Source organism: Trichosurus vulpecula, chromosome 5, assembly GCF_011100635.1.
Source record: "Trichosurus vulpecula isolate mTriVul1 chromosome 5, mTriVul1.pri, whole genome shotgun sequence".
NCBI classification, from domain to species: domain Eukaryota; kingdom Metazoa; phylum Chordata; class Mammalia; order Diprotodontia; family Phalangeridae; genus Trichosurus; species Trichosurus vulpecula.
This window is the reverse complement of record NC_050577.1, coordinates 210,549,990-210,576,450: the sequence shown is the minus strand read 5'-3', so window position 1 is coordinate 210,576,450 and position 26,461 is coordinate 210,549,990. Positions and strand designations below refer to the sequence as shown.

The following is a 26,461-nucleotide window of genomic DNA, read 5'->3' as shown; positions in this document are numbered from 1 at the left end:
TGTCTACAATCATTAAATTCACTTCTCTCACCATCAGCATTTTGCCATCTGGCTTCCAATATCATCATCCACCATAAATTCTTCACTCCAGAATTTCCAATGACTTTGGTATTTAAATGCCAAATCTGATTGTCTTTTATCGACTCTCATCCTTCTCAATTTCTCTGCAACATTTTATACTGTAGACCACCCTTTCCTCTTGTTCTTCTATCTTTTGGTTCTCCTTTTACCTATCTGAACACATCTTTGTCTCCTTTGCTGATTGATCATGCCATGTAACTATGGATGTTCATCAAGGCTCCTTCTTAGACTTTTTTCTATTCTCTCTCTATCTCTGTCTCCATCCATCAACTCCCATGGATTTAATCATCATCTCTATACAAGTAATTCCCAAGGCTTTTCTAATAGATTTGTCTAATGGATGGATATTAAAGTTTCCTTCTTTCATCCTCACAGGGCCTGGCATCAAGTGCTCCATTTTGCAGTTGAAGAAACTGAGGCAGACAGAGGTTAAGTGATTTACTCTGGATCACACAGCTAATATTATTAAGCACCTATTATGTTCCAGACACTGTGCTAAGTACTTTGCAAATATGATCTCATTTGATCCTCACAACAACCCTATGAGGTAGATGCTATTATCATTTCCATTTTCCAAATGAAGAAACTGAGCCAAAAGAAAAATATAAAATTAAATAATTTGCTTTATAAATTAGATTAAATAGTTGATGGTGTCTTCTAAATGGAACTGCTGAAGAATATAGATATTTATCATACCACATAGAACTTTTTCAAAAATTGACCATGTATCAGGTCACAGATATTGCAAATAAATGTTAAAAAAAAAGCAGAAATAGTAAACTCTTTAAAAACATAATAAAAATTGTAATCTATTCAAGAAACACAAATAAAGCACAGACCCAGATGGAAACTTAACAATAAAATCCTAAATGAGTGAACTGAAGAGCTAACTATAGAAATAATGAATAATTATGTGAAAGTGGATGAAATAAATATATAGAGCTATATAGTCAATATATTAAGATATAATATATGAATCTATTTTATATAAGTATGCAGATATATTTTATGTGAAGATAATTTTAACTATATACAATGTCTATATCAATGTTTAAATAGAAATATTGTATAAAATATTCATATAAATGTATTTAAACATAAACATATTTATATAAAATATATAAATGTGTATAGACACAAAACAGACTCACACATATATACAAATAAATTATGTTATTATGCATACTAATATAGAGATAGTGAGATAGAGTTAACCAAAAACTATTCATAAATAGATAAGTAGTTAAAGGATATGAACAAACAATTGTAAAAAAATAATAATTAAAACTATTAACCACAGGAAAAAATGCTCAAAATTGCTAACAAGAGAAATACAAATCAAAATAATCCTAAGATTTTACCTCACATGCAGAAAGTTGGCAAAGATAACAAAAGATGAGAATATTCAATGCTGGAGGCGGTGAGGGAAAATATATGCACTAGCACAAGGCATATGGAGTTGTACATGAGTTCAATCATTCCAGAAAGTAATGTTGAATTATTCAAGTGACTAAAATATCACTTTCAACCAGAGATTTCACTTCTAGAATATAGCTCAGGGAAGTCATTGTTAGAAGAGACCCCATATAATACCAATATATTTATAGCAGCACTTTTTTGTGATAGCAAATAATTAGAAACAAAGTAAATATCTATTGGGGAACAGTTAAACTCTGGTATAGGAATATAATGGGATATTATTGTGCTGTAAGAAATGCTGAATATAATGAATACAGAGAAGAGTAGAAAGACTTGTACAAACTGATGTATAGTGAAACAAACAGAATCAAGAAAACCATACACACAATGACTACAGAAATTTAAATGGAAAGAATAACTATGCCAAAAAGTCAAATGAATGTCACAGGATTACAAAGAATATACATGACACAAAAGAAGAAATATGAGAATCCACTTCCACCCCACTCCTTTGCAAAGGTGGGAGATTCATAGGTGTGTGACATTTTCAGGCTTTTAAAAAAGATATAGTTTTGTTCTGCTGGGGTGTTTTTTGTCTCTTCATCTTTTCTTTTATTAAAACTATAGGATGACACTCTGAGAGGCAGGAAGGGAAGGAATACTAAGAGAAATTTTCACAATTTAAAAATGATAGTTGTCAATAAAATTTATTTTTATAAAAGGAAAGTAACTAGATTGCATAAAAGGCAAGAATTTGAAAAATTACTTCCAAAGAACTTGCAAGTAAACAGGGCATATCACTTGCAAACTGACCAAAAACATGAAAATAGGTGTGGCAGGTGTGATAACTGAGGCAGGATTTAGAACCAAGAGGAAGGAGTCAGAACTGAGGATAGCCAGCCTAAAAGGAACAATCTGGACACAATTTGAAGTGTCCTCATAGGAGGAAAGTCTGAACTAACCTCCATGTTTCTGGTGTTGCTTTTGGTGATGACTTTAAAAATGATGATTATGAAGCTCTGAGTTGGTGTTCCCATTCTTAAGAGATTTGAGAATAAACTGCCTGTGGCATAAAAAGGAGAGACCAGTATGTTCTTAAGAACTGTACCTTGAAGATAATTGAAGATAAAAAATTATCATAAATTACCCAATTGTCTCAAGGGATTCCAGCTGAAAGAAGGTGATTCTCAAAGTCTTATATTTACATGTGAAATGGGGAAAGAAGGTTTGGAATTTAGAAATAAAGCTGTTGGAGTTCTTTTTCTATTCCTTTTTATATTTTTTACTTTGGCTATTGAGAGGTAAGTCAGAGTTGTGCTCCATAGAGTTTGTTGCAACTCCAATGGGAGCTAAAGCAGCCCGTGGGAAAAATAATATACTTACAATCACACATTAACATAATAGTAAAAAGAGAAACTTAATGAACTAAAACTGTATTTCGAAAATTAGAAAGCCAAAAAATAAGCAAGCTAAAAATAAGCATAAAAGATATTAAAAATTAGAGAGGAAACAGATAAATTAGGTGGAAAGACACCATAAACTAAACTATATATAAACCAGCAAGACAAGGGGCATTATGTACAGGATCTGAAGACACTTTGCCTATAAATGAATTGTGGGGTTGGAGGTTGGGTGGAGGGAGATTACATTACAGTCTTGAAGGGTAAATAAGAGGAGTCAGAGGAGCAGAGGGATAGAGAGGAGTGTATGATGTTCCAGTGTCAAATCAAAGGCTAGCAATCAGGGAAAGAAAAGAGAAATGCCTAGAAAGGAGTGGATGGGGAGGGGAAAGAATTGAAAAGGGGGGGGAAGGTAGGAGGCCTTACTTTGGTGGTTGAAGAAGACCAATGACATCATGGATGGAATTTTGCCTGTTCCAGAACATAACTTGGGAAAGAAAGGTTTTCAGAATCATGATGTATTAAGCTGGGTCCAACTCTAGCCAGTTCTTCATGTAATCTAGGTTTGATATTAGAACAAAATGAGGCACTCATAGGTCATTCAGTGGTTAGCCATAACAAGGAATGAATATGCAATACTGAGGAACATGTGAGTTGATTTTTCTGAGCAAAGCTCTCCTGCTTCTGAGTTGTGTATCATGTTCCAACCACCATACCTGAGGACACCGACACAGACTACACCTGACACAAACTTTGATAGTATACACACTACGTCATGGGATACAAATGAAAGTAGAGATAAAATGCAATTAGAATCAGCAAAGTGATGTGGCCCCCTCAAAAAAAAAACTAATGAAATCTTGGTCTCCATTAATAGGCATTATTCCAGGAATAAGGGGGTGATAGTCCCTTTGTCATCAGTAATCATCTGCTGTATTAATTTCTTAGCACACCATCCAAGCAGAGAAATGTGATCAGGATGGTGACAGGCCTTGAGTTTATGTTAGATTACATTGAAGATTAGTTGAAAGAGCTGGACACTTTTAACCCACAGAACATAAGTTAGGGAGAACATGCTAAGTGTTTTTGAAATAATTGAAGGACCTTCATATGGTTGAGGGGTTAGACTACTTCTGTTTATCCCTAGATACAGGATCTGATAGAAGTTGCAGAGGACAATTTAGGCCTGGTGTCAGGAAAAACCTCCTAACATGTCCAGAGTGGAATGGGATGATGAGAGGAGGTGGATTCCCCCTACTTAGATTTTAGAGATAGAGCCTTCAAATAGGCTGGACTACACTTGTCAGCAATGTTGTAATAGTATATGGGCTGGGGTAGAGGGCTATTTCAATTCTTTCGTATACTCAAATTCTGTGATTCTATGATTATTTGATTCTTTTTGGCCCTAATATCTTTTATGAATCTGAATTCAGGAAATGAACATAAGTGAAACTACAAAGAAAAAAAAAAGCCCCAGCAGGAAGAACCATATATTTTCTTGGTTTACAACAAAAACAAGAAAAAAATCCAGGAGTCAAGCTTTACTGATATCAAAACTTGATGCAAAACATATACAGGACCAGGAGAAACAAGCTGAAATATCCTAGGGGGTTTTGTGGGTATTGCCCTGGAGAATCCTTAAAAGTAGAAACTTTGTGGAATTTGCATACAAACAGCAGCCAGAATCACCTAGCACTCTCTCCTTCCTTAAAGAGTAAAAGATTTAATTGCTTTAATATAGGGGAAGAAGGTGATTTCACTGACTACAGAATGGTAGGCCCAAAACAGAACTGAAGCCAGGTTAAAAGTTTTATCTCCAGTGACTGCAAAAGAGAAAAGTTGGGGCGGGGGGGACGGGTGAGAGGTGTCTTATGAACCAACTAGTGCAGCTATTAACTCTTCACCTTGGAAAGAAAGAATTTTGTTTAAATTTTTAAAAAGTAAATACTTTGAAAAGTGGTAAAATTAAATGGGAATACAGTGGACATGCCTAACTTATATGGTGTGGGGGGGTGTAGCCAGAATGGCCTTTGTTTTCTTTGAATGACTCAGCTTACCTCATTGAGCCTCTGGACACTGTGGCTTGCTCTTCCGGGGCAGGAAGCCCAAAGAGCATTCCAGGAAGCAGACAACTTCCTGTGTGATGAGTCATGGGGCTGGCTGAGGGGAGGTGTTAACGGCTACGCTAGGGGGAGGGGCCAAGTCAAGAACCAATCGGCCCTGGTCGTTCAGGCGGTGCTTGATGATGTCAAAAAAACTCTATAAGAGGGGAGAGGACAGCTTGAAGATCCTCTTTTCCTTTTCCGGTTGGAGCCAGAGACAGTTACAGCGACAGTTACAGCGACAGTTACAGCGACAGTTACAGCGACAGTTACAGCTACAGTTACAGCCACAGCCACAGCTGAAGCAGGAGCTGCCAGTAGCGGAGCTGACCTACGGGAGGAAGCTGAACAAAGACTTCAGTCCAGTGGGTAATCTTATTACCATAGAGGGGGAAACATGATTTTGCTTTACGCAATCATGCTTCTCTGTAGCCTCCTGGTTACTCTTTCAAGGCGTACTTATTGGGCCTGGAAGCTTTTGATCAATATATCAAAATGGGGTTGCTGGTTCATGGGTTGGTTACTGTGGAGCCTAAATAAATGTTTTGATTCTTCTGCCTTCTACTTTGAGAGTTTCTTATATCCGGCGGTTCCGAACGTTTCAGACATGTTTATGATCCTCTTTGAGATTATAAACTCTGCCCTCCTAATACAGGGGGGGGGCGGGGAGTGGTGGTGGTGGTGGTGGATGGGTGTGTGTGTGTGTGTGTGTGTGTTTGTGTGTATGTGTGTGAATTATTTAGCAGAATTTAATTGCCTAGGTAAATTAAAAGTAGGGCAAGTTAAATGGCACAGTGGATAGAACAGTGGGCCTGGAGTCGACTAGACTCATCTTCATGAGTTCAGATCTGGCCTTACATACTTACTGTGACCCTGGGCAAGTGACTTAACCCTGTTTGCTTTAATTTTTCATCTGTAAGATGAGCTAGAGAAGGAAATAGCAAACCACTCCAGTATCTTTGCCAAGAAAACCGCAAATGGAGTCATCAAGAGTTGGACACAACTGAAACAACTGAACAGCAATAATAGAAAATTAGAATCAAGGTTGCCTTTAAAATTAAAAGAGATCATGCATTTGCAAATTCACAAGTATGCAACTGAATTCAAAGCAATCGCATAGATAGGCAAACAATCAGTGAAAAGGCGTAAATCTGTTTGCTCTTTCTCAGCCTCAAATCCATATCATTCCTATTGAGTGTACCCATTGAGACTTTGTTCTGGCCCCTCTTTTTTCTCTGCTCTCTCTATCTCAGTGATTTCATCACTACTCATGGGTACAATTTTCAGCTCTATGCAGTTGACTCCTAGAATTATAAGCAAAGATTCAACAAACAAAATCCCCCCCCTCTCTCTCCCTCTACATATAGATATAAATGTGTCTGTATATATATATGAGTGTGTGTATACATATATGTGCATATATGTGTGTGTATACACACACACACACACACACAACACCCTAGTCTCTCTCCTGAACTCTAGTCCCATATTACCAATAGCCTAAGAGGAATTTTGAACTTGATGTCTCCTAGGAATTAATGATAGGACCAACATCTACCAGAATTCCCTCTTCTTCCCCACTTCCCCTTGCAACATAAGTCAAGTTAGTTTTTCCCTAAAAGACAACATTGCTGGGACCTGTTTGGACGGAGGCTGGGACAAAGATCAAGAGACTGAATACAGGTTCCTGGTAGACTCTGGTCATATTAACATGGTTCTCTGGTCACCTAATGGCATGTGGCACATTTATCTAATGGCACCTATGTAAGGGTCAAGCCTTTCAGAGTCAGTAGATGTTCCAAGACCATGGAGTTAACCATTTTCTGCCTTGTTGAAACAATTCTGTTTCCATGCGGAAACAAAGAAGGGTCAAGTCTAAGTTAGGTGTTACTGTAACCCTACTGAAGAACTAAATAAATCTCTGTTCATTAGCTATTCAAGGAACAGTGAGTGCCTCACTTGTCCAAACACTGAAACTGAACTAAAAAGCTGCCTGCATGAGTCACACCCAGCCCTAACATTTGGTAGTCATTAATTGTGAGGAGATGGCCTTGTTACCAGGAGAGGAGAAACAAAAAAATGATAAAGAAACATTAAAAGAAAATATTCTCACAATGCAACCAAAACTATGGCATTAATGACAGGATGCACAAAGAAAACATAAGAATCATGCCTCCCAGAAGAACACAAAACAACAAAAAACCTTCTCATTGTAATGAAGGAAATAATAGAAGAGAACTGCCTAGAACTTCTGAACATAGAAAATGAAGTTCCAATGGAAAGAATTCACAAAATACCTCCAGAAAACAAACAAAAAATAAGCAAACTCCAAGACACAAAATGGTTAAATTGAACAATTCAATTCAGAAAGAACAAGTTCTGAAAGCGATGTAAATTGAAAAAATAAAAACAAATCAATTCTGTTCTCTAGTTGATTTGATTTTGTATCACCACTGACATTTTGTACAACTAAGTCATGTTACATTTGTCCCTGAGTAAAGTCTGGAAGTTTGGATTTCCTGCTAATCGCTGTTCTATTTTTGTGTCAAGAAAATCTGTTCTCCTTGAAGAATGCAGGTGGATGCCAGGGAGTATGATCTGCTATTTCTGCAACACTGGCTGTCCTTCAAGAAAGTCTGGTCTTTTATTGCTAGGACATTAGCTAGCCACGCAGGTGGATACCATTAATGAGCTTTCCATAATGACCAGATGGAAGGAGAAGTTGTTGCTAGTGCTGCATTCCAAATTTCCAGCCAATTATATTGTCCCCCACATCTGATGCTTCTGACTTTGTAACCAATACTAGTTTTCCCCATCTATGATGCTGCCTTCTAGTTTTTAGATGCTGCTCCTTTTATTTATAAAATAATCTGTAAAGCCCCATTTGGGGTCTTTTAGATTGCTAAGGAGCTAAAGTTCCCCTTCACTGGTAATGCTAGCCTGTTACAGGTTCCTGGTAGACCCTGGTCATAGTAACATGGTTCTCTGGTCACTTAATAGCATATTGCACATTTACCTAATGACACCTAGGTAGGAGTTAGGCCTCTCAGATTCGGTAGAGCATACTTGGAACTTTGTTGCCTCAATTTACCTCAGTTTCAATCTCAACAGCTCTCAGGAGATAGATCTTCAAAACAAAGGAAAAGACATTCAAATAATGCAAGACTGTTCCACATCCACTAAAAAAAGGCTGAGAGAGAACTGAATAAATATGTTCTGAAGAGCACGGGAGGTCAGGGTGCCCTACCCTGAAAATCTGAGCTTAATCACATGGGAGAGACCAAAATGAGCACAGACTGATCTACCACAAGAAATCCACGTGAACATTTGGGGTGGAGATGTCTCTAAATTTGTATATCTCATGTTTCTTTTGAGCTACTGCAATTCTGCACAATGGCTCTCTAGAGTAAAGGTGCTTTGTTCCAAGCTTGAGGGAATGTGCTGTTGTTTTCAGAGCTATTTCTATACAGCCAGCTCTGCCATACCAGCACTCCTCTTTCCCCAAGAACTGCCTACCCAGACTTGACTCAGATCTTAAGCAGGCTCTGCACTCCCACTCTGATCTGCCATTTAATTCCTCCCACCAGGTGGGCCTGGGGCCAGAAGCAACTGCAGCTGTAGTTCTGTAGCTGCACCACCTCCGCTGCCTACAGGGCGGTGGCCAAACCCGAGAACTCCTTCACTCTGTCCCTGCAGCCTTTCCCACTAACCTTTTCTGTTGTCCTTGGTGTTTGTGGGTTAAGAAGTCTGGTAACTGCCACAGCTCACTGATTCAGGGAGCTAGGGCCTGTTCTGCTGGGCTTCTGGTCTGGTTGGTCTGCGTGGCCCACACTGGGCTCTGCTCCCCTCCACTCCCAGCTCCGTTCGCGATAGACCTCACCCAAAGAACATCCAGGCTGTCCTGGGCTGGAGCCCTGCTTCCCTCTGCTATTTTGTGGGTTCTGAAGTTCTAGAATTTGTTCAGAGCCATTTTTTATAGGTTTTTGGAGGGACTTGGTGGGGAGCTCACGCAAGTCCCTGCTTTCCAGCTGCCATCTTGGCTCCACCCCACCACAATGGCTCTCTAGACCTTCAGTCTAATACTCTTCTCTCTCATACTTCCCAGTGGAGTCGCCCAAACATTGAGATAGCTCTGGCAATGCATGCATCAATCTCATCATCTATGTAGACATCCCTAGAAAGTATACTGTCAAGATAAGTGAGGTTATCCACAGCATTCAAATGGATGGTATGGTACTAGCTGGTAGAAAACCTGGTGTTAATTGTTAGGCCAAAATTAGCACAAGCAGCAGAGAATTGAGCCATTCTCTGTTGTATCTCAGGTTCATAGGCTGCATGAGTGCATAATCAATTTTTAAATTTCATTTATTTATTTATTGTTTTCAACATTCACATCCATAATATCTTTAGTTATAAATTTTCTCCCTCTACCTCCTGTCACCCACCCCAAGATGGCATACAATCTGATATCAGCCCTACATATACATTAATATTAAAACTATTTATACATTAGTCATGTTGTGAAGAGTTAAAACCAATAGGAGAAACCACAAAAAAGAAGAAACAAACAAAAAAACCCAAAACTGAAAAGAGAGAGCACACAGTATGCTTTGATCTGCATTCAGATTCTATACTTCTTTCTCTGGATATAGATAGCATTTTCCACAATGAATCTTTTGGCATTATCCTTAGATCCTCGCATTCCTAAGAAGAGCTAAGTCTATCAGTGTTAGTCATCACACAATGTTGCTGTTACCATGTACAATGTTGTCCTAGTTCTGCTCACTTCACTCAGCATTAGTTCATATAAGTCTCTCCAGGTTTTTCTGAAGTCCACCTGTTCATCATTTCTTATGGAACAATAGTATTCCATTATATTCATATACCACAACTTGTTCAGTCATTCCAGAATTGATGGGCAACCCCTCAATTTCCAATTCTTGGCCACCACAAAAAGAGCTGCTATCAACATTTTCGTACATGTGGGTTCTTTTCCCATTTGTGTGATCTCTTTGGGATAGTGGTGTTAATGTGATTAAAGATCTTCCCCCCCATCTCATGTCCCCCCCTGCCATTTAATAAGCCTCAGGTGGAGCTAGTTAAGGGAAGCTTGATTAGGGGAGGCTTGTTTGTAGGAAGACCCCCACCCTTTTGCTAACTGGGTGTGAGGCCCCAGGCCCAAACCCTTTTGCTGATGTGGTTTGAAGCCTTTGGGCCCTAAGAAGGGTATATATCTTGAGGATAGCCATTAAGGAGGGAGACAGAGATCTGGAAGAGCTGGAGAGACAGAGGGAGAATTAGAAGGGCTAAGAGAGAGGTGGAGAGACAGAAAGACACAGAGACAGAGAGAGAAAGAACTGCAAGGGCTCTGAAAACTGCAAGGGCTTTCAGAACTTCAAGCTCTCAGAACTGTGGGAGGAGAGGACCCAGACAAGCAGGACTAGTTAGGATTCATAAGTGAGTGTTTACAGGAAGGCCCCAGCAGAGGGGAAGGTTACAGGATGGTTTGGCTCCATGCTGTGATATTGTGTTTTAATTTCCCTGCTGTTACATTGAAGTGGACTTACTGGTTTTGGGATACAATTGTTGCTATGTCAAACTGGAATTATTGGCTTGGGGATTTTTTCCTCTTATGTATGAATAAATGCTTTACTTCTTCTGCCTTCTACATAGACAGTCTTTTATATTTTGTGATTCCAAACTATCCCGGTATATTCATGGTCACTATCTAAATCGTGAATCTTGCCTTACTGACATAGGGATAAGTGGTATTGCTGGGTCAAAAGGTATACACAGTTTTATAGCCTTGTGGGCATAATTCCAAATTGCTCTCCAGAATGGTTGGATAAGTTCACAATTCCACCAACCATGCAGTAGTGTTCTTTTTTCCCACATCTCTAACATTTAAAAATTTCCTATTTTGTCCTGTTAACCAATCGATAGGTGTGAGGTGATACCTCAGAGTGGATTTCATTTGCATTTCTCTAAGCAAAAGTGATTTAGCATATTTTTTCATGACTATAGATAGCTTTAATTTCTTCATCTGAAAACTGCTTTTTCATATCCTTTGACCATTAATTAATTGGTGAATGGCTTGTATTCTTACAAATTTGACTCAGTTACATGTGTATATATATATATATATATATATATATATATATATATATATATATATATATATATATATATATATATATATTTGAGAAACGAGGCCTTTATTAGAGAAACTGGTTGTAAAAATTGGTTCCCAGTTTTCTGCTTCACTTCTAATCTTGGTTGTGTTGGCTTTGTTTGTGCAAAAAATTTTCTATTTAATGTAATCAAAATGATCAATTTTGTATTTCATGATGTTCTCTATCTCCTATTTGGTCATAAATTCTTCTGTTCTCCATAGATCTGACAGGTAAACTATTCCTTGCTCTCCTAATTTGCTTATAGTATCAGCCTTTCATGTACCAAATCATGTACCCATTTTGTCTATGCCTAGTTTCTGCCATACCATTTTCCAGTTTTCCCTGCAGTTTTTGTTAAGTAGTGAGTACTTATCCCAGAAGCTGAAGTGTTTGGGCTTATCAAACAGCAGATTTCTATTATCATTGACTACTGTGTCTTGTGTACCTAACCTATTCCACTGATCCACCATTCTATTTCTTAGTCTGTACCAAGTAGTTTTGATGATTTCTGCTTTATAATACAATTTAAAACCTTGTACAGCTAGGCCACCTTCCCTAGCATTTGTTTTCATTAATTCCCTTGATATTTTGGACCTTTTGTTCTTCCAGATGAATTTTGCTATTATTTTTTAGCTCTATAAAATAATTTTTGGTAGTTTGATTAGTATGGCACTGAATAAGTAAATTAATTTAGATAGAATTGTCATTTTTATTATATTAGCTCAGCCTACCCATGAGCAGCTGATATTTTTCCAATTTAGATCTGACCTTTTTGTGTAAAAAGTGTTTTGCAATTGGCTTCATATAGTTCCTCAGTTCGTCTTGGCGGGTAGACACCCAAATACTTTGTAGTGTCTACAGTAACTTTAAATGGAATTTCTCTTTCCATCTCTTGCTGTTGGGCTTTGCTAGTAATATATAGAAATGCTGATGATTTATGTGGGTTTATTTTATATCCTGTAACTTTCCTAAAGTTGTTAATTATTTCAAGTGGTTTTTTGGTTGATTCTCTAGGATTCTCCAAATATACCCAATATATCATCTGCAAAGAGTGGTCACTTTGTTTCTTCTTTGCCTATTCTAATTCTTTCAATTTTTCTTCTCTTATTGCTAAAGCTAACATTTTTAGTACAATATTGATTAATAGTAGTGAAAATGGACATCCTTTTTTCACCCCCAATCTTATTGGAAAAGCTTCTAGCTTCTCCCCATTACATATAATGCTTGCTGATGGTTTTAGGTAGATACTACTAATCATTTTAAGGAAGACTTCATTTATTCCTATGCTCTCTAGTGTTTTTAATGGGAATAGGTGTTGCATTTTGTCAAAAGCTTTTTCTGCATCTATTGAGAGAATTATAAAATTTCTGTTAGGTTTTTTTTTTGTTTGTATGGTCAATCATGCTGATAGCTTTCCTAATATTGAACCAGCCTTGCATTTGTGGTATAAATCCTACCTGGTCATAGTGTATTATCTTTGTGATAAGTTGCTGTAATCTCTTTGCTAATATTTTATTCAAAATTTTTGCATCTATATTCATTAGGGAAATTGGTCTATAATTTCTTTCTCTGTAGGTATCGGCACCATATTTGTATCAAAAAGCAAATTTGATAGGACTCCTTCTTTGCCTATTTTCCCAAATAGTTTATATAGTTTTAGAATTAATTTTTCTTTAAATGTTTGATAGAATTCATTTGTAAATCCATCTGGCCCTGGAGATTTTTTCTTAGGGAGTTCACTGATGGTTTGTTCATTTTCCTTTTCCTGAAGTGAGGTTATTAAATATTTTATTTCCTCTTCTGTTAATCTGGGCAATTTATATTTTTGTAAATATTCACCATTTCACTAAGATTGTCAAATTTATTGGCAAACATTTGGGCAAAATAGCTCTTAATTATTGCTTTAATTTCCTCTTCATTGGTGGTGAATTCACCCTTTTCATTTTTGATACTAGCAATTTGGTTTTCTTCTTTTTGTAAATCAAATTAACCAAAGGTTTATTTATGTTATTGTTTTTTTTTCATAAAACCAGCTCTTAGCTTTATTTATTAGTTCAATGGTTTTCTTAATTTCAATTTTATTAACCTCTCCTTTGGTTTTCAGAATTTCTAACTCAGTATTTAATTGGGGATTTTACATTTGTAATTTTTCTAGCTTTTTTAGTTGCATGCCCAATTCATTGATCTCCTCTTGCTCTATTTTATTCATGTAAGCATTGAGAAATATAAAGTTTCCCCTAAGAACTTCTTTGGCTACATCTCATAAGTTTTGGTATGTTGTCTTATTATTGTCATTCCCTTGGATGAAGTTATTGATTGTTTCTGTGATTTGTTGTTTGACCCATTCGTTCTTTGGGATTAGATTTTGTTTAGTTTCCAATTAATTTTTGGTCTGTTTTTTTCATGCCCATTTACAATATGTAATTTTTATTGCATCATGGTCTGAAAAGGATGCATTTAACATTTCTGCCTTTTTGCATTGGATTGTGAGGTTTTTGTGCCCTAACACATGGTCAGTTTTTGTGTAGGTGCCATGTAACATCAAGAAAAATGTATATTCTTTTCTATCCCCACTCAATTTTCTCCAGAGGTCTACCATATCTAACTTTTCTAAAATTCTATTCATGTCCTTAACTTCTTTCTTGTTTATTTTGTGGTTAGATTTATTTAGTTCTGAGAGGAGGCAGTTGAGGTCCCCCACTAGTATATTTTGTTTATTTCTTCCTGTAATTTCCTTAACATCTCTTCTAAGAATCTGAATGCTATATCACTTGGTAAATATATGTTTAGTAATCATATTACTTCATTGTCTGTGGTACTTTTTTAGCAGGATGTGGTTTCCTTCCTTGTCCCTTTTAATTAGATCTATTTTTGCTTTTGCTTTGTCTGAGATGAGGTTTGCTATTCCTACATTTTTTTTACTTCTGCTGAAGCATAAATTTTGCTTACCCAATTCTAATGTTTAACAAATTGTTTTCTTCAGTTAGTTTTTATGCCTACTTTTCCATTTGGACAATTCTACCTTTTCAGGAGTTCTTCAGTGGATTTTTTTTTCCTTTTGGCCAATTGTATTTTTTAAGCAATTGTTTTCTACTGTCAATTTTTGTTCTTCCTTTTCCAAGCTGTTGACTATCTCATGCATACCTCTCATTTCTTTCCCCCATTTTCCTTCTACCTCTCTTATTTGACTTTTAGAATCCTTTTGAGCTCCTCCAAGAAGGTTTTTTTGGCTTGAGACCAGTTCATATTCCCCTTTAAGGTTCCCGATGTGGGTATATTGACAATATTGTCCTCTTCTGAATTTGAGTTTTGATCTTCCCTGTCCCCATAGAAAGAATCTATGGTCAATGTCTGTTTCTGTTTTCTGTTCATGATGTTTGCCTATTTCCTAGCTTTTAATGCTGAGCTCTCCTACTGGAGCACAGGGGGCACTATCCCAAGCTTTTTGTGCCAGGGCCAGGTTCCTGGTTACTGAATTTGTGTGCAGGAGCCTCAGGTGCTGGCAGCTGGAGGTTGTAGGGGGTCTGGCAGCTTACCTTCTGCTGAGCTGGGGTCCTAAATGTGGTGAGGCCATATGGGGTTTTTCTGCATTTCCCCAGAGCTACACTGAAGCTCATGGGGTAGGAGGAGGGGTCTAGACACTGGAGGATGCCTGCTCAACCAGGAGGATGCCTGCACATGGAAATCTGGCTGCTGGAGGACAACTATTCAGACCAGGGCTGTGCTGAGGCATGTAGGGATTTGGCTGCTGGAGGTCTCCTGCCAACCCATACCTGAGCTGAAGGAAAGGAGATTTGGGTGCTGGAGGATGCTTGCCCACCTGGATCTGTGCTGAAGGCTGTGGAAGTTGACTGCTGGGAGATGCCGGCCCTAGGGCTGTGCTGAAGTATAGAGAGGTTTGGCTGCTGAAGGACACCAGGCTTGTGGTGGTTCTCTGATCTGGAGTCTGCCAGCTTCCCCAGCAGTGCCGAGGCATGTGGGGGATGGAGGGAGGGGCCTGGTGTTGGTGTTTGCCTGCTCCACCACCCTGGGGCTCAAGATCTCCCCCTGGTTGGCTGTGACCTTTCTACTCCCGGGCTGTGCTCCACTTCCGTCAGAATGAAAGGGACCTTTCCTCACTGATCCCCCAGCTCTACCATCCAAGGATTTTTCCTGGGTTGATATTTTCTGAGTTTTTAGAAGTTAATAGGGGAGAGTGAGAACAGCTTACTGCTTACTCCACCAACTTGGCTTCCAGAAGTCTCTCTAAAATAATTTGCAAACAAAAAGTCATGCACCAACTCTCCTTCCACTTTACTCTTAGATTGTAGCCTTTTCAAGTTAAATAATTTATCATCAGTGTGGTAACTGATCTTGACACTATTTTCATCCTCATCAAAGGCATCTAACAACATCATGCTCACATCCTGACTGTCTCTTCTCCTTATAATGACATAATCTATTAAATGCTAATGTTTGCTGCAAGGATGCATTCAGGAAGTTTTATTGCATTTAGATAAATGGAAGGCAGTGTTGGTGATGAGAAGATGCACAAGTCCTCAGCAGCAGTAACTATTGCTGTTTTGGAATCCATTCCTCCCAAAGACTTCCTGCCATTTCTGGTAACCTGCACTTACTCTGGCATCAAAGTCACCTAGAATTATGAGCTTGTCCTCTTGTGGCACATTGATTATGAGGGTCTCCAAGTCTTCATAATATTTTTCTTTGATCTCATCAGGATTTGTCATGGTGAGAGCATGCACATTGATGATGGTGACATGGCACTTTCCTACAAGTTAAGTCACATTGTCAAGAGTCTGTTCACTCCTTTTGGGAGGCATAGAAGGTTGTTAACTAGATTAGTTTTGACTGTTAAACCTATGCCAGCTTCAGAGTATTCTCTGCCACTGCAGTTATTCCAGAAAAAAAACATGTATCTAGCTCCAACTTGGGTAAGCTAGCCTTCATTTGCCAGCTTTGTTTTACTCAGGGCTGTTATTTTCATGTGATACCTGCTGGGTTCTCTCACAGGAACTGTTAATTTTTCAGGTGTACTGGATTTCTTGTTGTCCATAAGTGTGTGTACTTTCCATGTACCAATGGTGAATGAAATCAACACTTCAAAAGTTTTTGTATTTTTGTGTGTTTGTGTTTCAGCCACAGAGTGGGATCCCCATCTGTCATGGTAATCAGGCCAGGGTTGGGTGAAGCAGACAATTTTTAGGACACCTTTTTTAGCCCCTCCCTGCTTCCAAGAGGTGAGCAGTACAGGCCTTAAAGAAGAATACTCAGTCACCCAGTGGGGTGCTGAATTGCACTGCTGCTTCAGTCCAGTGAGAAGATGACCCTATAGCCTGGGCTGCCTGTGTTCAAGGTTGTGACTACAGTTCCCAGTGTATCCATACCTGCTACTGTATTACTTGCCTGTTGTCACAGGATTTTGAGGTTGGTAAAAATGGTAAAATGATATGGGTGATGTCTTTTGACTCATTAAGAGAGCCAGAGTGGCTTGAAGTCATTGGCCTTACTCTCTCTTCTAGAGTCATCAAAGTCCAGTGACAATATAAAAGTCAAGATGACTAGGGATGGCTCAGAATGAATTGGATTACTTTGGCCTCTTTGATGTCTAATCAAGTTCTAAGTATTCTACAGCACCTGCTTCAGCCACCTTCATGACTATTAGAACAAATTGTTCTCTTCTGCTGGGGGAAGTTTTTACTTGTTTGGGTAGACATCCCCCTACTCACTGAAGGGTTTGAGGCTCCTCATTTACACCCTCAACCTGATTTAGTCCATCTGCCCAAATGGTTTACCAGGGTGTGGCTGCTATGCACATTACAGCTTCTTGGACCGCAGGTTAGAGCTGGGAGAATCAAGTAGACACCAAAGGTAGAAAGCAGCCCTGAAAATGAGTCCCTCACACTAGAGGATGGAGATACAAACTAAAGTACTAGAATTGAGAGAAATGACCAGAGGCTGCCTGAGTAAAGGGTGGAGGTAGCTACAAGACAAACCTTGACCTTTAGATAAGCTTATCCAGAGAGTAGATGAAAGGTGAAGTTACAAGGGTAACGATTTTAAATTCACACAACATGGAAGAGAATTAACCTATACCATTTTGACTAAGTCTTAAAAAGAAAATTAAAATCAATTTTCAGTTTTAAAGCCTTCAGTTGGGGAATAGCTAACAAGTTATGGTATATACAGAGACAGGATGAGGTTTCAGACAAACCTGTTAAGACATATAAATTGATTTAAAGTGAAGTGAGCAAAACCAAGAAAGCAAATTAAGCAATAATGAAAATACTGAAAAGATAATCAATTTAGTAAATCTTAGAAACTAATTATACAATGACCCACCATAGTTCTATACTATGGGACCATAACTGCAAAGGATTCATGATGAAACATACTATCCACTTTCAGAGAGAATGCTGATGGATTCAAAGTACAGATTAAAGCATAGTTTCTTTTCTTTTTCTTTCTTTTATTTTTTTAGACATGGCCTAAACTGGTATTTGTTACGCATGATTATACATATTTGTAATGTGTTTTGTTTCCCTTGCCTTCTCAATGGGTGGAAGGAGTGGGAGAGAGGAAAGAGAATTTGAAATTGAAAATGAAATTGAATTTTAAAAAGAAGCCTATAGCACTGCTGCTGAATACATTTTTTCTGTCTTGCCATCCTCTTTTTTATAAATAAAGGATGGAAACAAAGAGAGGAAAAAATATCAAATAGGATTAAGGGGAAAATACAGTTAATGGCCATTACTGTGAATGTAAATGTGAATGAACACACTCTTAAAATGAGAAGATAGAATGAATTAGAAAGCAAGATTCAACAATATACTTGTTTACAAAAAAAGCACACACACATTTGAAACACAAAGATTGACAGAGTTCAGTAAAATTTCTCTTCTTAAAAATGAATTCAAAAGAACATGTTACAATCCTTACCTCAGTAAAATACATTGGATTACATAGATGAGCAGGAAAACTCCATATAAAGAGTTACCATAGACAAAGAATTAATATCTATACTTAATATATACACACCAAAATATCTAAAAACTTAGAAGAAAAGCTAAACCAGGTACAGAGACAGACAATAAACTCCTTTTACACCTACATAAACCTAACAAAAAAATCCCAAACAAGCAAGAAAGAAGTTAAGGATCTGAATAAGATTTTAGAGAAATCAGATAGGATAGATGTCCAGTGATTATTGAATGGAAAGTCCATAACAACTTTATAAAAATTAATCATATTTTAAGGTATAAAAATTCATAAACAAGTACATGAAAATTAAATCATTTGCTAATCAAAATGGAATTAAAATGGAAAGTGTAAAGACTTAAGATTTTGACATAAGAATTCATTGTTTGGTAAAAATTGTTGGAAAAACTGGAAAGAAATCTTGCAGAAACTGGGCATAGAACAATATCTTGTATCATTTACTAAGATAAGGTTAAAATGATACATGATCAAGATATAAAGAGAGATAATACAAGAAAATTGGAAGAACATGGAACATATTATTTATCAGACTTATGGAAAGCAGAAAAATTTATGAATAAACAGGAGACAGAGAGCAGAGTACAGTGTAAAATGGATAATTTCAATTATGTTAAACAGGTTTTATACAAATAAAACAAAGATAGCCAAGATAAGAAGGAAAGAAGAAAAATTGGGAAAAAATTTGTAGACAGTTTCTCAGAAGAAAGTTTCATCTCAAATCTATAAAGAACTTTGTCAAACCTATAAGAATACAAGTCATTTCCTAACTGACAAATGGTTCAAAGGATATAAACAGGCAGTTTTTAGAGAAAGAAATCAAAACAATTTATAGTCATATGAAAAAATGCTCCAAATCATCATTGATTAGAGACATACAAATTAAAAACACCTTAAGATATCATTTTACACCTATCGAATTGACTAAAATGATTGAAGAGGAAAGTGACAAATGTTGGAGGGGATATGGAAAAATTGAGACACTAATTCATTGTTAGTAGAATTGTGAACTAAAGTAACCATTTTGGAAAACAATCCGAAATTATGCCCAAAGAGTTATTACACTGCCTATACCTTTTGACCCAACAATACCACTACTAGGTGTGTTTCCAAAAACCATTAGGGAAAAAGGATAAAAATCTATATGTTCTAAAATATTTATAGCATCTCTCTTTGTGGTGACAATGAACTGGAAATCACAGGGATACCTGTCAAGTGGGGAAAGGCTGAACAAGTTGTGGTATATGATTGTGTTGGAATACTACTGTGCTATAAGAAATGATGAGCTTGATGATCTTAGAAAAACATGGAAAGATTTGCACAAAATAATTAAGAGCAAAATGAGCAGAACCAAGAGAATGCTGTATAGAATAACAGCAATATTGTTTTAAGAACAACTTTGAGTGAATAAGTCATTTTTCTCCTATTAATTCCCAATATAAAGGACAAATGAAGAAGATGCCATCTGCATTTAGAGAAAAAAATTGATAAATAGAAGTCTGTATAGAATGATTTTACATAAACATACATATTTGGGTCTAATGGTAGCCACTTCTAGGGCAGGACATCATTCCTCACATCTCGGGACTAGAACTTGGTTACAGTATAGTTGCTAAAAGCAAAATAAAACAAAATAAAAATCAAAATGAGTATGCAAAGGAACAAGAGCCTAACCAAAGATAGTTTACTATGGGGATAGAGAAGATCTAGGTTCATATTCAGAGCTTCCTCTAGAGCAAAAGAAGCCACTTCTTTTTTGATGAGAAACATCAAATGGTCCCAAGCTCAAAAAGAGTTCTTGGAAAAACTTAAAAAATACTTTAAAAATAAAAAGAGACTGAGAAAAATTAGAAAAAATAAAAGCAATAGAAAAAAGTAAAGAAAATTATGAAAGGAAAATCAACCAAGTGGAAATAGAGAATCAAAAACTTGGGCCAAAAATTTGTTTCATTCCATCTTTTTGTGGGTTGTGCTGCTGTAGAATTTGTTTAGAGTCATTTTTATAGGTATTTGGGGGGTTTAGGGGAGAGCTCAGGCAATTCTTTGCCTTTACTCTGCCATCTTTCCTGTGACCCCCCAAGCCAATATCATTTTTAAAATGACTTTTACCTAACTAATCTACTTATTCATTGTCATCCCAATTAAATTATTAAAAATTATTTTACTAAGTTAGAAAAAATGATAACAAAGTTCATTTGGAAGAGCAAAAGTTCAGGAGCTTCAAAGAAACCAGGAAAAAAGATAGAAAGGAAGTAAATTTAGCAACATCAGACCTTAAACTATATTATAAGAGAGAGCTTTGTTGAAGTATAAAAAGGATAATTTCTAATATTTTAAATAAAAAATTTCCTGTATAAATAAAGCCTATGTAGCCAAGAACAGAAAGAATACAGAAAATTGGGATAAAAAGCTTTTGTAGACTATCTCTCATCTAGGATGTGATTGGCTTGGAATATTGCTGTGGTTTAGGAAATGATGAGCTGGTTGATTTAGAAAAACATGAAAAGAGTTATACTTATTAAGGAAGATGCCATCTTCCTTCAGAAGAACAGATGATAGAAAAAAATAAGCATAGTATGGCATTACATATATGGGTATGAATGTATATGTGTATATATATGCATGTGTGCATATACGCATACATACACACACATACTATATGTGTATCTACACTTAACTGTAGCCTTTTTTAGAGTGGAATGGGGAGGGAGGAAAAAAAATTTTTAAAAAGTGTACAGCAGAGAACAAAAGAAAACCAGCAAGGAAGCAAAGCTAGGCAATGTTGACAACAACATGTAGTATTTGTTATATAGGTTTTCTTGAAATAGGAAGTTGTTGTTTTTACTGAATCCTTGCTTATGGTCTGCAGTGTACATGCAATTTTTTTCTTTTCTCATTTTGTATTTAAGTTTAAAATAAAAAAAAAGTATGGTGAGCCCCTGAGAGCAGGGAGCCACTAGACTGCCTAAGAAGAAATGAACTGGTCTAGGTTGGTAATGAAGCATGTCAAATCTACCATGCTAATTAGCAGTGGAATCATGTGTATGAAAGGCAACTGTGCTTCCAGTATGGGTGAGATATGAAGACACGTGTGTAATATAAATATATAAAATGCATACATATAAATATATACACAGCTACATACAAATATACACATATATGTTTTGCATATATTTATTATATACACACATATACATATACATATATCTTCCCATACATCTATATATACATTTTCATTGTATATACACAATATATGTACATATATGAATATATGTGTTTGTGTATATGTGCATATATAGAGAGAGATAATGACAACGGGGCAAAATCCAAAAATATAAAATGCCCAGATTAACAAAACCAAAATAAATAATTTAAATAACTGAATTGCAGGGGGGAAAAGTTGAAGAAGACATAAACTGCTAGAGAGAAAAATCTTTGGACCAGATGGCTTCACAAAAGAATCTAATTGAAAAACAATTGATTTCAATATTATATAAACTATTTGAAAAAACAGGAAAAGAAGGAGTCCTACCAAATGCCTTCTAATGATAAGAATATGGTCTCAATACTATGGAAAAACAAAACAAAAGAATACAGACCAAAACCCCTAGAGAACATTGATGCACAAACAAGTCTGATGATGTCACTTCTCTATTCAATAAACTAGTAGTTTCCTACTACTCAAATATAAAATCCTCTCTTTGGATTTCAAAGCCCTTAATAATTTGACTCCTTTCTACTTTTCTAGTCTTCTTGCTTCTCATTCCCCTCCATGTATTCTGCTATCTAGTGACACTGGTCTTGCTGTTCTTCACACAGGATACTCCATCTCCTGGCTGAATTTTCACTGGCTCTCTCCTGTGCTTGGAATTCTCTCCATTTTCATCTTTGTGTTCAGGGTTTCTGGCTTCTTTCAAATCTCAGTTATGATCCCATCTTTTACAAAAATTCTTTCCTAGTCTCCCTCAAAGCTAGTCCCTTCCCTCCAAGATCACCAGCAATTATTACAAACACACACATTAATAAACCTATATGTACATATGTATGTGCACATGTACATGTGTAATATACATAATGTCATAATCATGATTCTAGCAATTAGTGCAGAAGAAACTTTTGGCAATATGCAGCACCTATTCAGGTTAAGGAAAAAAAGAAAAACCATGGAAGTTATTGAGATCAAGTAAGAGATTGTAAAGAGAAAAGAAAAAAGGCCCTGGGACTAAGCCTTGGGGTACAAAATTGTGAATGTGACATGGATGAAGGTCCAGCAAAAGAAACTGATGAGTAGGTAGGTGATGATGCAGGTAGAAGAACCAGACAAAGTATTATCATGTAAATCCAGAAAAGACAATATACAGGAGGAAAAGGTGATGAACAGTGGTGATAGGTCAAGTGGGATGAGAATTAAGAAAAAGCCACTGAATTAGAAAATTCAGAGATCATTGGCAAATTTAGAGAGAACAATTTCAGTTGAATTATGATATCAGAAGTCAGACTGCTGAGACTTTAGAATAGAGTGACAGAAGCAAATGTGGAAGCCCTGAATGTATAGCATTTGCAAAGAATCTGATGGTTGAGAAAGAAAAGAGCTATGCTATGATAACTTGCATGAATGGCAGCATCTAATGAGATCTGGAATTATCTAACGAAGGTGGAAAAAACACGAATGTGTTTTAGGCAGCTAGAAAAGAGTCAATAGCCAGAAAAACATGAAAGTAGGAATGATAATGGGAGCAATCTTCTGGAGAAAACAGGAGGAAAGAGATAGGGGCTACATGTAGAAAGGCTGGATTTGGCATGAAGGACCATCTTGGACTGAAGTAAAAGGAAGAGAGTTGAAGTTGTTGTCAGGGATGAGAAAAGGAAGCTCACAGTGAATGGCCTCATTTTTTTCACAAATTAAGATGATGTAAAAACAAAGATATCAATAAAATTTTGACAGAAGGAAAAGACTGTACGCTGGACTGTAGGAATGAAAAAAGAGCTAAATCCTAGGTTACCTACCTCAGCCTCCCCATTAGAATCATTTCTTTGAAGGTTATGCCTATATATTTCCCCTGTCTTTGCACTCTTCAAAAAAAAAAAACATGAATGATCTAAAATCCCACTGAATTCAATGCCTGAATTATATAAAATAAGTAGCAAAGGGACCAATTTAGTTAATGGAGAGATATAGAACTGCTTTTAATGCTATTTTTCCCTAATGAATGAATTCTATTCTTCCAATTCTTGGAAGCTGTTCCAAATCTTATCTCTTCTCAAATCCCCTGTGGCATTTATTCTCCTCACTCTCTTCCCCTTAACTAAATTCCTTGAGAAAGCCATCTACACTAGCTGCCTCCACTCCTTCTCTTAATCTCTTCTAAGCCTTCTACAACCTGGCTTCTGACATCAAGCTTCAGCTTAAACTCCAACGTTATCAATGATTTCCGAACAAACAAATTTGTTGACCTCTTTCCAAACCTTATGCTTCTTGACTTTTCTGAAACATTTAACGTTATCGAGCACCTTATCTTCCTGTATATTCTTTCCTCCCTAGGTCTTTGGTATACTGCTCTCTCCAGGTTTTTTCCCATCTGTCTGACCACTCTTTATCAGTCTCTTTTGCTGAATATTTACCTATGCCACATGCACTAATCAAATGTGTTCTTGAAGTCTTTGTCTTGTTCCCTCTTCTTTTTTCCCTCTATAATTGTTTATTTTTATTTTCAGTTCTAAATTCTCTCCCTCCCTTTGCCTCCTCCCACTGAGATGGCAAAAAATACAATATCCACTGTACAAATGAAGTCATGTAAAACATATTTCCACATTAGCCATGTTGCAAAAAAAGCAAGAAAAATAAAGGGAAAAACTATGCTTCAATCTGTACTCAATTCATCAGTTCTCTCTTTGGAGGTTGATAGCAACACAAGTCCTTTGAAATTGTTGTGGATCACTATATTGATCAGAGTAACTAAGTCTTTTGCAGTTGGCCATCTTTACGATATTGCTCATACTATGTGAAATGTTCTCCTGGTTCAGCTCACTTCTTCTCTTTGTATTAGTTCATATAAGTCTTCCTAGTTTTTTTCTGAAACCATACCTTTCATCATTTCTTATAGCACAATACTATTCCATCATAATCATATACCACAATTGATTCAGCTAATGCTCAATGATGGGCATTCTCTCAGTTTCCAATTCTTTGCCGTGACAAAATGAGTTGCTATGAATATTTTTTGTACATATGCTTACTTTCTCTTTTTCTTTGATCTCCTCTTTCCCTTTATGTTATATGACATTGATTTCATTAATTCCCATGGGTTCAATGATAATTTTAATAAGATGATAGCCCAATCTATATGTTCGGCCCTAGTCATCTCCTGAATTACGGTACTCTATTACTAACTGCCTTTTTGAATCTCAAGTTGGTTGTTCCAAAGACATCTCAAACTTAAAATGTCAAAAATAGAACTCATTATCTTTTCCCCAAAATCTTTCCTTCTTTCATACTTCTCCATAATTATTGAGTATGCCATCATCCTCCTAGTCATCCAAGCTTGCAACTTTTGTATCATCCTGGATATTCTCATTGTCAAATCTTTTCACTTCAAAATTCACATCAATTGAATGTATTTTCTTCTGTTCACTCACACAACTGCCTGTTTAGTTCAGGACCTCATCACTTCTTGCTTAGACTATTAAAATAGTCTTCTAATTAGTCTCTCTCTCCATTCTAATCTCTCCTTTCCCTAGGTACAATTTTTATTTTTCCAATGGATATAGGTCCAAGTATGTCACCATCCACTTGATAAACTCCAGCAGTTCCCTGTTACCTCCAAGACCAAATATAAAGTCCTTTATTTAGTATTTATAGTCAATTTTTTAAAACTTGGTTCCTTACTATCTTTTCAGTCTTTTTACACTTTATTGATTGCAGGTTCATTCTACAATCTAACTACACCATCCTACTTGCTATTCCTCAAACACAATGTTCCACTTCCCATTTCTGTGCCTTTTCGCTGACTCTCCCCCATGACAATATTCTTCCTCACCTCCACCCAAGGGTGTACTGAAGTCAGTTCATACCAGTTCATGAATGCCAACTGTTAAATTTTCTGTGAGAGCATGTATTTACACTTCAGAAATCAGCAAATACTATAAACCAAGGCTTGATTTATTGTTTTGCTATTAGTCTGAACTTTAAGAAAGTGAGGAAGAAAATTTTTAAATATTTATAAGCATACCCTTGCTTCTATCTCTTAGTTTTCTAAGGTTTCCTTCAAAATTCAGCTCATTTCATCTGCAGAAAGCATTTCCTGGTTTCCCTCACATGGTACTGCTTTTTTCCTCTGAGAATACCTTCCTACTCTGTATGTGTGTATGTATATATGTATATACACATATGTGTATGCATATGTATAAATGGTACACTGATATTTATACACTTTATACCATGATTTACATAGTTTATACCTCATTAGAAAGTGAATTCTTTGAAGACAGGATTTATTTCTGCTTTCTTTTATACCCTCTCTACTTAGTATATTGCTTGGCATATAGTAAGTGCTTAATAAATGCTTCTTGATTGAACGACTACTTTTGTCAACTGAGTAGTATAAGTATAGTTATAATGAACAGATTAGAGAGCTGCCTGGGGCACATAGAGATTAAGTGACTTGCACAGGGTCACATAATTAACAATATGTGTCAGAGGTACTATTTGAACCTAATTCTTCCTTGACCTCAACTATGGTTATATCTCTGTGGCATATTTCCCTACTAGATCATGTTTCCCAATTACATTAGTTTTCCAGTTTTCCAGTATGTTTAGTCTGATCCTTAAATATTAAACTACTCAGTATACACTGAATTAAATTATAAATATAACTATTACCTTGTATTTCTGAACAGCATGAAAATTTTAGTAATTGTCTCCCTGAATAGGTTCTCTCTATATCTATATCTGTATTTACATCTATATACACACACACACACACATGCACACACACTTATCACTTATCCCTTTCATATATATGTATAAATGCACACATAAAATGTCTTTCTTTCTAATATATGCATACATACATATTTTTACATATACATGTATATATACATGTACATATTTAAGAGAAAAATATATATGTAACACATCTTAAGAGAGACAAGCCAAATATAATAAAGAAATATCTAATCTCTTTCTAATTTATGTATATAAACAAATATGCATTATATGTAAATACATACATATATGAGTATAAAACACATACATGTACATATATAGGACAGCTAGGTGGCACAGTGGATAGAG

General features: G+C 36.4%; 1 protein-coding gene across 1 annotated transcript in view; it reads right to left on the bottom strand.

Annotated features, from left to right (window-relative positions):
• NELL2 (neural EGFL like 2) overlaps positions 1-26,461 on the bottom strand; it is a 200,001-nt gene that overhangs the window by 105,506 nt on the left and 68,034 nt on the right. The window lies entirely within an intron of this gene.